The following is a 5,000-nucleotide window of genomic DNA, read 5'->3' as shown; positions in this document are numbered from 1 at the left end:
CACACACACACACACACACACACACACACACACACACACACGCCTGCAGGTGCTCAGAAAAATCTTTTACAAACCTGAACTCAGGAATTGGAAACGGAATTCCAACCCAAACCAATTTAATTACTCTCTGATGTCATGCTGTCTAAACTCATTTAAGTGCGATATATTTATGTGAAAAAAATCACCGCTGCCCTTTCGAGGCCATGGCTCACGGGGGCTCTTGGCACAGAGCCCCGAAGCGTGACTCTGGGCTTAGGGGGCCCCTCGGTCCATGGAGCAGACTCAGGGGTCTTCACCTCCACCTCACGGGGCAGCCCACCCCACCTTCCTTAGGAGAGATGCTGAGGAATGAACTCAAGGATCTTAAGCCCCAGAAGCATGGGGAGTGTGGGTTTTCAGCTAAGTCCTTGGGGTGTTTTTAAAGCAGTTTCCAACCCTGTGTCTAGTCTGGGGCCTGATTTGTTGTTGGGGGGGGGGCGCAGCACAGATGGCAGCATTTACCCAGTTTCTTTTATTTTAATAAACTTGTGGTGACCCAGAGAGAGAACTATCAATACCCACTACACCCCTCCCCCAAAATGCCATTGACTGAGCTCAGATGATTTCTTCAGGCTTTGAGGGACACTGTCACTTCAGAACCCACTCCTCGGATGGAGGCAGGTCCAGGGTGTACCTCACTACCACCCCAGCAAAGCCAGACTTGTAGTTTTGTTGGAAAGGACTGGCCGTGGCAGACCCAGCCTGGGGCAGCAGCGGCCCCTGCAGGAGGCTGGAAAAATTATTTCCCACAATGATACTTTTCTGGTAGGTCTACAAGAAGTCTAAATTTGAGCTGGACTCATGGGGGAAAGCTGTTCCCTTCACCTGGAATACCCCCTTTCACTCCCATAACTGGAGGAAGTCCTCCTCTTCCTGAAAACTTCAGCTGAAAAGTCACCTCCTCTGGGAAGCCTTCCCTGATCCCTAGACAGAGGCAATTACCTCCTCTTGTACATTTCACTACAACACTTGTCACATTGCAAGAAGTATAGCAGCAGTAGAAGCAGTAGTCAGGCAGGCTTCCTTCTTAACCTGAGATTCTTTGAGCCTGCCTAATAGAGATCTGTTCATACTCTAAAGTCACCAGATTGGTTTCTCAGCATAAGCTGGCACAGAGTAGAAGCTCAGGAAGTGCTTGATGGATGAAAGGAGATGAAACTCACAGCTGGAGGTGTCCAGGTGTCCAATCAGCCCTTTCACGGTGACGCTTCTAGATCCCTGCTGATCTTCAGAGCACAGCAGCATAACTTTGCCATGCCAGCCTCCTTTGGTGGCTCCTAGGAAAAAAAACCCCAGTAGAGTTCCATCTTCCCATCTCAAAGGCCAAATGCACCACCAGGCACTCGTTGGGAGAGCTTTAAGGAAGAAAGAGCTGGTTTCATTACTATCCCTCCAGCTGCTCAGGTTTTCAACACTTTGGCTTTCCTTTTGACTTGTCCCCACATAAGCAGTCGTCTCTGGCATTTTTCCCTTCTCTCCATCCTCCCTGTCTCACTGTCTCAGTCCTCCTCACTGCCTTTAGGATTGCTCTGTTCCGACCTTCCCTCTCTCCAAAACCTACACATTGAAAAGTGCCTACTCCTGTGCCCTCTTCTCCATGAAGCCTTCCCTCGTTCACCAGAAAATACACACCCCTGAATTCCCGCCATGCATTTTCTGTGCCCCTTTCCACTTTGGTAGCTCAAAGATTATCCAGCTCTGCCCCTGCCCCCTACCTTGAACACAGTTCATTTCTTCCACTCCGCGTACTTTTTCATGGTTTTTTTAAAAATCATAACTCAATTCCTTATAACTATAATAATTTATTTACATATCTGTCTCCCCCATTAGATTATGACTAGACTGTACTATAATTATCTTTCAATTATTCCCAGTGCTGGGCACAGGGCCCAGCACGTAGCAAATTCTCAGTATGTGTTGAATGGATGAAGAAATCTCCAACTGGCCCTTATATATAAAAGCCATCACTTTCTGCTTTGAGATGTAGTTATTTGGGGACATATTGTGCCTTCCCTGCTGGACTCTGAGTTCCTTAAAGGGAGGGATTCTGTCTTGCCATCTTTTAGGCACTTTGTAAGCATCAAGGAAGGGATGAATGAATCAAACAACCAAGACACTACCCCTGCACAGGATTTGATAAAGAGCAAGGACTCTAGAGACAAGCAGCCCAGGTTTTGAATTCCGGTTCTGCTATATGGTTTAGTGCATTGTATGATCTTTGGAGCCCTCCAAACCTCTCTGAAACTCTGAACAGGGACCATGACAATACCTATTCACAGGGCTTTTTATGGGGATTCAATGAAATGAATCATAAAAAATGATTAGCCCAGCGCCTGGCAAATATTAATAACAGCTACTATTTACTGAACACATACTCCAGTAAACTAGACTTTGGCCTTCGTACCCCACTGCATTTTTATCTTATTTATGTTCACAACAACCCTGTGATGAAGGTACTGTTAGTCCCGCAATGTGCAGGTAAAGAAATTGAAGTTCAGAAAGGTTAAATTACTTTTTCAGCCCCATTCCTGCTTTGACATATTTTCTTTTTCTTTCTTCTTTTTTTTTTTTTTTAACCAAAGAATCCTAACCTGGCCCTAGAAACACAAGAAGAAGTAAAAGGGTGGTAAAGGCAATTACAGGATTCTTGGCTTTTGGTCAAGGTCTCATCCAACAGGCTGGGACTTTGGGGACATGGAGGAGTCTCAGATCAAGGGCGATTGTTTGAGGACCAGGGAACCCCAGAAGTGGGGTGGAAGCAGGGAAAAGGGACTCGGAGCTTGCTTAGAAGGCCCTCTCCAGGGAGGATCCCAGGGGACCGGCCTGGCTCTCACTATAAAGGTGACTAATCACTTCGGTCCCCTCTGGTAATTGCAACCAGATGCTGCTGCTGGCAGCGCTTCAGTCCCAACATGTTTAATTACTGGGACGCAGAGTCCCTCAGTCCCCCATGTCCCCCTACCTCCCCCTCTCCTGTCAGCAATATTAATGTCAAACTCAAGGCAGAGGATGGGAGCCTTGGGAAGCCACTGGCATGGAAATAATCTTTACAGTCCCTTCTACCATGTCAAGCCTTTAACTCTTAGGCATGTTTCCCCATCCACGATCTCACTGGCATGCCACAAAACATCCTCTTAAAGGAGGCAGGCCAGAGTATGATTACCCCATTTCACAGATAAGCAAACAGTAAACTGAATAATCATCATCATCATAATCCTTTGCTTTTTTTTTTTCAAACACTTAGCAATTTTCAAAGTGGCTTTACATACATTATGCTGTCAGAACCTCCCGCAATCTCTAGAAGTCAGTCCAGCACATCACGGTGACTAAGAGCATCAGACAACTCAGTTTGTGCCCTGGCTGTGCCACTAACCAATTGGGTGACCTTGAGTATTCATTCATTTATGTACTTAATAATCCAGCAACTATATACTGGGTGTCTACCATGGGTAGGTCCCGGCCTGAGCACTGGATACCAAGCAGTGGATAAGACAACCAAGTCTGTGCTAACAATCAGGTGGAAGAGATAGACAAATAAGCAAACAAATGCATAACTTTGGAGAATTCTAAGTGCTGTGAAGAAAAATTAAGCAGAGTCAAAGGGATGTCTATTGTAGTCTTAGATAGGAGTGTCTCTTTGAGAGGGGTGACATTTGAGCAGAGAGCCAGATGTAGGGATGGAATGAGCTATACACGGGTCTGGGGAATGATCATTCCAGGTGGAGGGAACAGCATATGCAAAGGCCCTGAAGCAGGAATATGCTTGGCATAGCTGAGGAACCATGAGAAGTTGGTGTGAAGCTGGTGAGTGAAGAGGGAAGTGATAGGAGATGAGGTAAGATTATGCCAGGACCACATCGAGTATGACCTTGCAAGCCAGAGAAAGGAAGTTGGATTTTATTTTTAGTGCAGTGGGAAGCCCAATGGAGGGTTTTAAACAGGAGCGTTGTCTAATTTGTAACAGGGGGGGCTACCTGCCTTCAAATCCTGGCTCCCCAATTCACCAGCTATGTAATTTCAGGCTAATTATTTAATGTCTCTGTGCCTCAGTTTCCTCATGTATAAAATGAGAATAATAATAATAATACACCTACTTCATAGAGTTGTGAGTTAAGCTGTTGCGAGTCAAGTTAGAACAGTGACCACGTGCACAGTAAATGGTACAAAAATGTTAGCTATTCTTTACATTTAAAAAAAAATCACTTCTCTGAACCTGTTTCTTTACATCTGAAATGAGGGTAAAAATATCTGCTTCACAGGCTGGTTATAAGAGCTAAATTTATTTGCATATGTAAAGCACCTTTCCTTCAGTGACCAGTACATAGTAGGTGCTCCATAAATTATAGTTTAAAAAAGATTCAGTTGTTAATATTGTGCCTGTTTCACAAATGAGTCTTCTCTGAAATTGAGTCTCAGAGAAGTTAAGTGACTGTCACAAGTTTGAATTTTTTTTAGTTAGAAATGACAGCGGCGACCCAGACACCTGACTCTGAAATCAGCACTCTTCCGACTGGGAGGGAGAACCGACTCTCTTTCTTACTATCACGCTACATGTTAGGGGTTGGCTGGGAGGAGGGCCCAGAGTCCTGGACTCTTTATCTGTGTTTCTTCTAATCTGTGGATCCTGGGCTGTCCCCAGCCAGGGAGCCCATGCAAGAGGGGAGCCGCCCAATCCTCTCCCCAGTCTCCAGCCTGGTTTGTATTGTTTCAATTCCAGGAGTTGCCTCTGCCCTGGGCTTTCCTCCGGCGAGCTCTCAATGGCTCCCCCAGCTGAGCTCCTCGGGAACTGCACCTTGTCCAAGCGTGGGCCTTCTGTCCTGTCAGTCCATTCCATTTGCCACACATACACACTACGATCTGGAAATTGTGTGAGTGTGTGTTACTGTCTGTTGCGGGTCTGGGGTGTGAACAAAGTAATCATACATTTTTTTCATTTTTATTCTTTATTTAAAATATTTTTT

This window comes from Hipposideros armiger, unplaced genomic scaffold, assembly GCF_001890085.2.
Source record: "Hipposideros armiger isolate ML-2016 unplaced genomic scaffold, ASM189008v1 scaffold_238, whole genome shotgun sequence".
In the NCBI taxonomy this organism is placed as follows: domain Eukaryota; kingdom Metazoa; phylum Chordata; class Mammalia; order Chiroptera; family Hipposideridae; genus Hipposideros; species Hipposideros armiger.
This window is presented reverse-complemented; position numbering follows the sequence as displayed.